Below are 12393 nucleotides of genomic sequence, written 5' to 3'. Positions count from 1 at the left end.
TCCATGGAGAGACAAAGCACCAGCACCGGCCGTGCCCTGAGACCCAAACTTAAGCCCCCGTCCTGAGTGTTATCACCCATGGGCCTGGGTTAAAGAGCCTCGCGCCCTTGGTTCTCCATTCAACACTTAGTCAGATTTCGTTGACCCGGACCTCCAAGGAGAGACAAAGCACCAGCACCGGCCGTGCCCTGAGACCCACACTTAAGCCCCCGTCCTGAGTGTTATCACCCATGGGCCTTGGTTAAAGAGCCTCGCGCCCTTGGTTCTCCATTCCACACTTAGTCCGATTTCGCTGACCCAGGCCTCCATGGAGAGACCTGAATGTTATCACCCATGGGCTTGGGGTAAAGAGCCTCGTGCCCTTGGTTCTCCATTCGACACTTAGTCAGATTTCGCTGACCCAAGCCTCCAAGGAGAGACCCAGCACCAGCACCGGCCATGCCCTGAGACCCACACTTAAGCCCCCGTTCTGAGTGTTATCAACCATGGGCCTGGGTTAAAGAGCCTCGCGCCCTTGGTTCTCCATTCCACACTTAGTCAGATTTCGCTGTCCCGGGCCTCCATGGAGATACCCAGTACCAGCACCGGCCGTGCCCGGGGACCCACACTTAGGCCCCCGTCCTGAGTGCTGAAAATGCCTAGAAATGTTCCACTCTTTGTGTTAGGGAAAAATACAATACCTGGGACATTTGTAGGCGCTTTACATTATAGCAAAAATGCCTAGAAATGTCCCAACCAATCAGAATGAGCCGGACGCTTCTAGGCACTTATCATTGAGGCAAAATGCCTGGAAATGTCCCACACCTTTAGTGTTAGGGTAATACAATACATGGGACACTTGTAGGCACTTTACATTACAGCAAAATGCCTACAAATGTCCCACACTAGGGGTTACGGAAGTGCAATATTTGGGTCTCTCTCTGAGTAATTAAAAAGGAAACATACCTATGATCCTCTTTAAAGGAAACACTCCTATGCTTATCTCCAAAGGATACTTGGTTCCCGTTTTTACCCATATCTCCTATGGTTATCTCCAAAGGAATCAAAGGAAACATATGTATATCAGTTTCCTGTGTTTAGATCTCTTTCTTAGTCACATTTCACTGAACCGGGCCTCCACGGAGAGACCAAGCACCAGCACCGGCCGTGCCCGGGGACCCACACTTAAGTCCCCCTCCTGAGTGTTATCACCCATGGGCCTGGGTTAAAGAGCCTCGCGCTCTTGGTTCTCCATTCCACACTTAGTCAGATTTCGCTGACCCTGGCCTCCATGGAGAGACCCAGCACCAGCACCGGCCGTGCCCGGAGACCCACACTTAAGCCCCCATCTTGAGTGTTATCACCCATGGGCCTTGGTTAAAGAGCCTCGCGCCCTTGGTTCTCCATTCCACACTTAGTCCGATTTTGCTGACCCAGGCCTCCATGGAGAGACCCAGCACCAGCACTGGCCGTGCCCTGAGACCCACACTTAAGTCCCCGTCCTGAGTGTTATCACCCATGGCACTGGGTTAAAGAGCCTCGCGCTCTTGGTTCTCCATTCCAAACTTAGTCAGATTTCGCTGACCCGGGCCTCCAAGGAGAGACCCAGCACCAGCACCGGCCGTGCCCTGAGACCCAGACTTAAGCCCCCGTCCTGAGTGTTATCACCCATGGGCCTTGGTTAAAGAGCCTCGCGCCCTTGGTTCTCCATTCCACACTTAGTCAGATTTCGCTGTCCCGTGCCTCCATGGAGAGACCCAGCACCAGCACCGGCCGTGCCCGGGGACCCACACTTAGGCCCCCGTCCTGAGTGCTGAAAATGCCTAGAAATGTCTCACTCTTTGTGTTAGGGAAAGATACAATACTTGGGACACTTCTAGGCACTTTACATTACAGCAAAAAAACCTAGAAATGTCCCACACGTTTTCATGGGGAAAAATACAAAACATGGGAGAAAAAACCTCCAAATATGGCTGAGCCCGGGGAACCACTCTAAAGCCCTCACCCTGAGTGCTGAAAATGCCTAGACATGTTCCACTCTTTGATTTAGGGAAAAATACAATACATGGGACATTTGTAGGCGCTTTACATTATAGCAAAGATGCCTAGAAATGTCCCAACCAATCAGAATGAGCCGGACGCTTCTAGGCACTTATCATTAAGGCAAAATGCCTGGAAATGTCCCACACTTTTTTATGTTAGGGTAATACAATACATGGGACACTTGTAGGCACTTTACATTACAGCAAAATGCCTAGAAATGTCCCACACTAGGGCTTACGGAAGTGCAATATTTGGGTCTCTCTCTGAGTAATTCAAAAGGAAACATTCCTATGATCCTCTTTAAAGGAAACACTCCTATGCTTATCTCCAAAGGATCCTTTGTTCCCGTTCTTACCCATGTTGTCTATGGTTATCTCCAAAGGAATCAAAGGAAACATATGTATATCAGTTTCCTGTGTTTAGATCTCTTTCTTAGTCACATTTCACTGAACCGGGCCTCCAAGGAGAGACCCAGCACCAGCACCGGCCGTGCCCGGAGACCCACACTTAAGCCCCCATCTTGAGTGTTATCACCCATGGGCCTTGGTTAAAAAGCCTCGCGCCCTTGGTTCTCCATTCCACACTTAGTCCGATTTCGCTGACCCGGGCCTCCAAGGAGAGACCCAGCACCAGCACCGGCCGTGCCCTGAGACCCACACTTAAGCCCCCGTCCTGAGTGTTATCAACCATGGGCCTGGGTTAAAGAGCCTCGCGCCCTTGGTTCTCCATTCCACACTTAGTCCGATTTCGCTGACCCAGGCCTCCATGGAGAGACCTGAATGTTATCACCCATGGGCCTGGGGTAAAGAGCCTCGTGCCCTTGGTTCTCCATTCGACACTTAGTCAGATTTCGCTGACCCAAGCCTCCAAGGAGAGACCCAGCACCAGCACCGGCCGTGCCCTGAGACCCACACTTAAGCCCCCGTCCTGAGTGTTATCAACCATGGGCCTGGGTTAAAGAGCCTCGCGCCCTTGGTTCTCCATTCCACACTTAGTCAGATTTCGCTGTCCCGGGCCTCCATGGAGATACCCAGTACCAGCACCGGCCGTGCCCGGGGACCCACACTTAGGCCCCCGTCCTGAGTGCTGAAAATGCCTAGAAATGTTCCACTCTTTGTGTTAGGGAAAAATACAATACCTGGGACATTGGTAGGCGCTTTACATTATAGCAAAAATGCCTAGAAATGTCCCAACCAATCAGAATGAGCCGGACGCTTCTAGGCACTTATCATTGAGGCAAAATGCCTGGAAATGTCCCACACCTTTAGTGTTAGGGTAATACAATACATGGGACACTTGTAGGCACTTTACATTACAGCAAAATGCCTAGAAATGTCCCACACTAGGGGTTACGGAAGTGCAATATTTGGGTCTCTCTCTGAGTAATTAAAAAGGAAACATACCTATGATCCTCTTTAAAGGAAACACTCCTATGCTTATCTCCAAAGGATACTTGGTTCCCGTTTTTACCCATATCTCCTATGGTTATCTCCAAAGGAATCAAAGGAAACATATGTATATCAGTTTCCTGTGTTTAGATCTCTTTCTTAGTCACATTTCACTGAACCGGGCCTCCACGGAGAGACCAAGCACCAGCACCGGCCGTGCCCGGGGACCCACACTTAAGCCCCCGTCCTGAGTGTTATCACCCATGGGCCTTGGTTAAAGAGCCTCGCGCCCTTGGTTCTCCATTCCACACTTAGTCCGATTTCGCTGACCCAGGCCTCCATGGAGAGACAAAGCACCAGCACCGGCCGTGCCCTGAGACCCACACTTAAGCCCCCGTCCTGAGTGTTATCACCCATGGGCCTGGGTTAAAGAGCCTCGCGCCCTTGGTTCTCCATTCAACACTTAGTCAGATTTCGTTGACCCGGGCCTCCAAGGAGAGACAAAGCACCAGCACCGGCCGTGCCCTGAGACCCACACTTAAGCCCCCGTCCTGAGTGTTATCACCCATGGGCCTTGGTTAAAGTGCCTCGCGCCCTTGGTTCTCCATTCCACACTTAGTCCGATTTCGCTGACCCAGGCCTCCATGGAGAGACCCAGCACCAGCACCGGCTGTGCCCGGAGACCCAAACTTAAGCCCCCGTCCTGAATGTTATCACCCATGGGACTGGGGTAAAGAGCCTCGTGCCCTTGGTTCTCCATTCGACACTTAGTCAGATTTCGCTGACCCGGGCCTCCATGGAGAAACCCAGCACCAGCACCGGCCGTGCCCGGGGACCCACACTTAGGCCCCCGTCCTGAGTGCTGAAAATGCCTAGAAATGTCTCACTCTTTGTGTTAGGGAAAGATACAATACTTGGGACACTTCTAGGCACTTTACATTACAGCAAAAATGCCTAGAAATGTCCCATACGTTTTCATGGGGAAAAATACAAAACATGGGAAAAAAACCTCCTAATATGGCTGAGCCCGTGGACAAACTCTAAAGCCCACACCCTGAGTGCTGAAAATGCCTTGAAATGTTCCACTCTTTGTGTTAGGGAAAAATACAATACCTGGGACATTTGTAGGCGCTTTACATTATAGCAAAAATGCCTAGAAATGTCCCAACCAATCAGAATGAGCCGGACGCTTCTAGGCACTTATCATTGAGGCAAAATGCCTGGAAATGTCCCACACCTTTAGTGTTAGGGTAATACAATACTTGGGACACTTGTAGGCACTTTACATTACAGCAAAATGCCTAGAAATGTCCCACACTAGGGGTTACGGAAGTGCAATATTTGGGTCTCTCTCTGAGTAATTAAAAAGGAAACATACCTATGATCCTCTTTAAAGGAAACACTCCTATCCTTATCTCCAAAGGATACTTGGTTCCCGTTTTTATCCATATTTCCTATGGTTATCTCTAAAGGAATCAAAGGAAACATATGTATATCAGTTTCCTGTGTTTAGATCTCTTTCTTAGTCACATTTCACTGAACCGGGCCTCCACGGAGAGACCCAGCAGCAGCACCGGCCGTGCCCGGAGACCCACACTTAAGCCCCCGTCCTGAGTGTTATCACCCATGGGCCTGGGTTAAAGAGCCTCGCGCCCTTGGTTCTCCATTCCACACTTAGTCCGATTTCGCTGACCCAGGCCTCCATGGAGAGACCCAGCACCAGCACCGGCCGTGACCGGAGACCCACACTTAAGCCCCCGTCCTGAGTGTTATCACCCATGGGCCTGGGTTAAAGAGCCTCGCGCCCTTGGTTCTCCATTCCACACTTAGTCAGATTTCGTTGACCCGGGCCTCCAAGGAGAGACAAAGCACCAGCACCGGCCGTGCCCTGAGACCCACACTTAAGCCCCCGTCCTGAGTGTTATCACCCATTGGCCTTGGTTAAAGAGCCTCGCGCCCTTGGTTCTCCATTCCACACTTAGTCCGATTTCGCTGACCCAGGCCTCCATGGAGAGACCCAGCACCAGCACCGGCTGTGCCCGGAGACCCAAACTTAAGCCCCCGTCCCGAATGTTATCACCCATGGGCCTGGGTTAAAGAGCCTCGTGCCCTTGGTTCTCCATTCAACACTTAGTCAGATTTCGCTGACCCGGGCCTCCATGGAGAGACCCAGCACCAGCACCGGCCGTGCCCGGGGACCCACACTTAGGCCCCCGTCCTGAGTGCTGAAAATGCCTAGAAATGTCTCACTCTTTGTTTTAGGGAAAGATACAATACTTGGGACACTTCTAGGCACTTTACATTACAGCAAAAATGCCTAGAAATGTCCCACACGTTTTCATGGGGAAAAATACAAAACATGGTAGAAAAAACCTCCAAATATGGCTGAGCCCGGGGACCACTCTAAAGCCCTCACCCTGAGTGCTGAAAATGCCTAGAAATGTTCCACTCTTTGTGTTAGGGAAAAATACAATACATGGGACATTTGTAGGCGCTTTACATTATAGCAAAGATGCCTAGAAATGTCCCAACCAATCAGAATGAGCCGGTTGCTTCTAGGCACTTATAATTGAGGCAAAATGCCTGGAAATGTCCCACACTTTTTTATGTTAGGGTAATACAATACATGGGACACTTGTAGGCACTTTACATTACAGCAAAATGCCTAGAAATGTCCCATACTAGGGCTTACGGAAGTGCAATATTTGGGTCTCTCTCTGAGTAATTCAAAAGGAAACATTCCTATGATCCTCTTTAAAGGAAACACTCCTATGCTTATCTCCAAAGGATCCTTTGTTCCCGTTCTTACCCATGTTGTCTATGGTTATCTCCAAAGGAATCAAAGGAAACATATGTATATCAGTTTCCTGTGTTTAGATCTCTTTCTTAGTCACATTTCACTGAACCGGGCCTCCAAGGAGAGACCCAGCACCAGCACCGGCCGTGCCCGGAGACCCACACTTAAGCCCCCATCTTGAGTGTTATCACCCATGGGCCTTGGTTAAAAAGCCTCGCGCCCTTGGTTCTCCATTCCACACTTAGTCCGATTTCGCTGACCCGGGCCTCCAAGGAGAGACCCAGCACCAGCACCGGCCGTGCCCTGAGACCCACACTTAAGCCCCCGTCCTGAGTGTTATCAACCATGGGCCTGGGTTAAAGAGCCTCGCGCCCTTGGTTCTCCATTCCACACTTAGTCCGATTTCGCTGACCCAGGCCTCCATGGAGAGACCTGAATGTTATCACCCATGGGCCTGGGGTAAAGAGCCTCGTGCCCTTGGTTCTCCATTCGACACTTAGTCAGATTTCGCTGACCCAAGCCTCCAAGGAGAGACCCAGCACCAGCACCGGCCGTGCCCTGAGACCCACACTTAAGCCCCCGTCCTGAGTGTTATCAACCATGGGCCTGGGTTAAAGAGCCTCGCGCCCTTGGTTCTCCATTCCACACTTAGTCAGATTTCGCTGTCCCGGGCCTCCATGGAGATACCCAGTACCAGCACCGGCCGTGCCCGGGGACCCACACTTAGGCCCCCGTCCTGAGTGCTGAAAATGCCTAGAAATGTTCCACTCTTTGTGTTAGGGAAAAACACAATACATGGGACATTTGTAGGCGCTTTACATTATAGCAAAGATGCCTAGAAATGTCCCAACCAATCAGAATGAGCCGGACGCTTCTAGGCACTTATCATTGAGGCAAAATGCCTGGAAATGTCCCACACCTTTGGTGTTAGGGTAATACAATACATGGGACACTTGTAGGCACTTTACATTACAGCAAAATGCCTAGAAATGTCCCACACTAGGGGTTACGGCAGTGCAATATTTGGGTCTCTCTATGAGTAATTCAAAAGGAAACATTCCTATGATCCTCTTTAAAGGAAACACTCCTATGCTTATCTCCAAAGGATCCTTGGTTCCCGTTCTTACCCATATTTCCTATGGTTATCTCCAAATGAATCAAAGGAAACATATGTATATCAGTTTCCTGTGTTTAGATCTCTTTCTTAGTCACATTTCACTGAACCGGGCCTTCACGGAGAGACCAAGCACCAGCACCGGCCGTGCCCGGGGACCCACACTTAAGTCCCCCTCCTGAGTGTTATCACCCATGGACCTGGGTTAAAGAGCCTTTCGCCCTTGGTTCTCCATTCCACACTTAGTCAAATTTCGCTGTCCCGGACCTCCATGGAGAGACCAAGCACCAGCACCGGCCGTGCCCTGAGACCCACACTTAAGCCCCCGTCCTGAGTGTTATCAACCATGGGCCTTGGTTAAAGAGCCTCGCGCCCTTGGTTCTCCATTCCACACTTAGTCCGATTTCGCTGACCCAGGCCTCCATGGAGAGACCCAGCACCAGCACCGGCCGTGACCGGAGACCCACACTTAAGGCCCCGTCCTGAGTGTTATCACCCATGGGCCTGGGTTAAAGAGCCTCTCGCCCTTGGTTCTCCATTCCACACTTAGTCAGATTTCGCTGTCCCGGGCCTCCAATGAGAGACCCAGCACCAGCACCGGCCGTGCCAGGGGACCCACACTTAGGCCCCCGTCCTGAGTGCTGAAAATGCCTAGAAATGTCTCACTCTTTGTGTTAGGGAAAGATACAATACTTGGGACACTTCTAGGCACTTTACATTACAGTAAAAATGCCTAGAAATGTCCTACACGTTTTCATGGGGAAAAATACAAAACATGGGAGAAAAAACCTCCAAATATGGCTGAGTCTGGGGACCCACTCTAAAGCCCTCACCCTGAGTGCTGAAAATGCCTAGAAATGTTCCACTCTTTGTGTTAGGGAAAAACACAATACATGGGACATTTGTAGGCGCTTTACATTATAGCAAAGATGCCTAGAAATGTCCCAACCAATCAGAATGAGCCGGACGCTTCTAGGCACTTATCATTGAGGCAAAATGCCTGGAAATGTCCCACACCTTTGGTGTTAGGGTAATACAATACATGGGACACTTGTAGGCACTTTACATTACAGCAAAATGCCTAGAAATGTCCCACACTAGGGGTTACGGAAGTGCAATATTTGGGTCTCTCTATGAGTAATTCAAAAGGAAACATTCCTATGATCCTCTTTAAAGGAAACACTCCTATGCTTATCTCCAAAGGATCCTTGGTTCCCGTTCTTACCCATATTTCCTATGGTTATCTCCAAATGAATCAAAGGAAACATATGTATATCAGTTTCCTGTGTTTAGATCTCTTTCTTAGTCACATTTCACTGAACCGGGCCTTCACGGAGAGACCAAGCACCAGCACCGGCCGTGCCCGGAGACCCACACTTAAGCCCCCATCTTGAGTGTTATCACCCATGGGCCTTGGTTAAAGAGCCTCGCGCCCTTGGTTCTCCATTCCACACTTAGTCCGATTTCGCTGACCCAGGCCTCCATGGAGAGACCCAGCACCAGCACCGGCCGTGACCGGAGACCCACACTTAAGGCCCCGTCCTGAGTGTTATCACCCATGGACCTGGGTTAAAGAGCCTTTCGCCCTTGGTTCTCCATTCCACACTTAGTCAAATTTCGCTGTCCCGGTCCTCCATGGAGAGACCAAGCACCAGCACCGGCCGTGCCCTGAGACCCACACTTAAGCCCCCGTCCTGAGTGTTATCAACCATGGGCCTTGGTTAAAGAGCCTCGCGCCCTTGGTTCTCCATTCCACACTTAGTCCGATTTCGCTGACCCAGGCCTCCATGGAGAGACCCAGCACCAGCACCGGCCGTGACCGGAGACCCACACTTAAGGCCCCGTCCTGAGTGTTATCACCCATGGGCCTGGGTTAAAGAGCCTCTCGCCCTTGGTTCTCCATTCCACACTTAGTCAGATTTCGCTGTCCCGGGCCTCCAATGAGAGACCCAGCACCAGCACCGGCCGTGCCAGGGGACCCACACTTAGGCCCCCGTCCTGAGTGCTGAAAATGCCTAGAAATGTCTCACTCTTTGTGTTAGGGAAAGATACAATACTTGGGACACTTCTAGGCACTTTACATTACAGTAAAAATGCCTAGAAATGTCCTACACGTTTTCATGGGGAAAAATACAAAACATGGGAGAAAAAACCTCCAAATATGGCTGAGTCTGGGGACCCACTCTAAAGCCCTCACCCTGAGTGCTGAAAATGCCTAGAAATGTTCCACTCTTTGTGTTAGGGAAAAACACAATACATGGGACATTTGTAGGCGCTTTACATTATAGCAAAGATGCCTAGAAATGTCCCAACCAATCAGAATGAGCCGGACGCTTCTAGGCACTTATCATTGAGGCAAAATGCCTGGAAATGTCCCACACCTTTGGTGTTAGGGTAATACAATACATGGGACACTTGTAGGCACTTTACATTACAGCAAAATGCCTAGAAATGTCCCACACTAGGGGTTACGGAAGTGCAATATTTGGGTCTCTCTATGAGTAATTCAAAAGGAAACATTCCTATGATCCTCTTTAAAGGAAACACTCCTATGCTTATCTCCAAAGGATCCTTGGTTCCCGTTCTTACCCATATTTCCTATGGTTATCTCCAAATGAATCAAAGGAAACATATGTATATCAGTTTCCTGTGTTTAGATCTCTTTCTTAGTCACATTTCACTGAACCGGGCCTTCACGGAGAGACCAAGCACCAGCACCGGCCGTGCCCGGGGACCCACACTTAAGTCCCCCTCCTGAGTGTTATCAGCCATGGGCCTGGGTTAAAGAGCCTTGCGCTCTTGGTTCTCCATTCCACACTTAGTCAGATTTCGCTGACCCGGGCCTCCAAGGAGAGACCAAGCACCAGCACCGGCCGTGCCCTGAGACCCACACTTAAGTCCCCGTCCTGAGTGTTATCACCCATGGCACTGGGTTAAAGAGCCTCGCGCTCTTGGTTCTCCATTCCAAACTTAGTCAGATTTCGCTGACCCGGGCCTCCAAGGAGAGACCCAGCACCAGCACCGGCCGTGCCCGGAGACCCACACTTAAGCCCCCATCTTGAGTGTTATCACCCAAGGGCCTTGGTTAAAAAGCCTCGCGCCCTTGGTTCTCCATTCCACACTTAGTCCGATTTCGCTGACCCGGGCCTCCAAGGAGAGACCCAGCACCAGCACCGGCCGTGCCCTGAGACCCACACTTAAGCCCCCGTCCTGAGTGTTATCACCCATGGGCCTTGGTTAAAGAGCCTCGCGCCCTTGGTTCTCCATTCCACACTTAGTCCGATTTCGCTGACCCAGGCCTCCATGGAGAGACAAAGCACCAGCACCGGCCGTGCCCTGAGACCCAAACTTAAGCCCCCGTCCTGAGTGTTATCACCCATGGGCCTGGGTTAAAGAGCCTCGCGCCCTTGGTTCTCCATTCAACACTTAGTCAGATTTCGTTGACCCGGACCTCCAAGGAGAGACAAAGCACCAGCACCGGCCGTGCCCTGAGACCCACACTTAAGCCCCCGTCCTGAGTGTTATCACCCATGGGCCTTGGTTAAAGAGCCTCGCGCCCTTGGTTCTCCATTCCACACTTAGTCCGATTTCGCTGACCCAGGCCTCCATGGAGAGACCTGAATGTTATCACCCATGGGCTTGGGGTAAAGAGCCTCGTGCCCTTGGTTCTCCATTCGACACTTAGTCAGATTTCGCTGACCCAAGCCTCCAAGGAGAGACCCAGCACCAGCACCGGCCATGCCCTGAGACCCACACTTAAGCCCCCGTTCTGAGTGTTATCAACCATGGGCCTGGGTTAAAGAGCCTCGCGCCCTTGGTTCTCCATTCCACACTTAGTCAGATTTCGCTGTCCCGGGCCTCCATGGAGATACCCAGTACCAGCACCGGCCGTGCCCGGGGACCCACACTTAGGCCCCCGTCCTGAGTGCTGAAAATGCCTAGAAATGTTCCACTCTTTGTGTTAGGGAAAAATACAATACCTGGGACATTTGTAGGCGCTTTACATTATAGCAAAAATGCCTAGAAATGTCCCAACCAATCAGAATGAGCCGGACGCTTCTAGGCACTTATCATTGAGGCAAAATGCCTGGAAATGTCCCACACCTTTAGTGTTAGGGTAATACAATACATGGGACACTTGTAGGCACTTTACATTACAGCAAAATGCCTACAAATGTCCCACACTAGGGGTTACGGAAGTGCAATATTTGGGTCTCTCTCTGAGTAATTAAAAAGGAAACATACCTATGATCCTCTTTAAAGGAAACACTCCTATGCTTATCTCCAAAGGATACTTGGTTCCCGTTTTTACCCATATCTCCTATGGTTATCTCCAAAGGAATCAAAGGAAACATATGTATATCAGTTTCCTGTGTTTAGATCTCTTTCTTAGTCACATTTCACTGAACCGGGCCTCCACGGAGAGACCAAGCACCAGCACCGGCCGTGCCCGGGGACCCACACTTAAGTCCCCCTCCTGAGTGTTATCACCCATGGGCCTGGGTTAAAGAGCCTCGCGCTCTTGGTTCTCCATTCCACACTTAGTCAGATTTCGCTGACCCTGGCCTCCATGGAGAGACCCAGCACCAGCACCGGCCGTGCCCGGAGACCCACACTTAAGCCCCCATCTTGAGTGTTATCACCCATGGGCCTTGGTTAAAGAGCCTCGCGCCCTTGGTTCTCCATTCCACACTTAGTCCGATTTTGCTGACCCAGGCCTCCATGGAGAGACCCAGCACCAGCACTGGCCGTGCCCTGAGACCCACACTTAAGTCCCCGTACTGAGTGTTATCACCCATGGCACTGGGTTAAAGAGCCTCGCGCTCTTGGTTCTCCATTCCAAACTTAGTCAGATTTCGCTGACCCGGGCCTCCAAGGAGAGACCCAGCACCAGCACCGGCCGTGCCCTGAGACCCAGACTTAAGCCCCCGTCCTGAGTGTTATCACCCATGGGCCTTGGTTAAAGAGCCTCGCGCCCTTGGTTCTCCATTCCACACTTAGTCAGATTTCGCTGTCCCGTGCCTCCATGGAGAGACCCAGCACCAGCACCGGCCGTGCCCGGGGACCCACAC

The sequence above is a fragment of the Pleuronectes platessa genome, chromosome 22, assembly GCF_947347685.1.
Source record: "Pleuronectes platessa chromosome 22, fPlePla1.1, whole genome shotgun sequence".
NCBI lineage: Eukaryota > Metazoa > Chordata > Actinopteri > Pleuronectiformes > Pleuronectidae > Pleuronectes > Pleuronectes platessa.
This window is presented reverse-complemented; position numbering follows the sequence as displayed.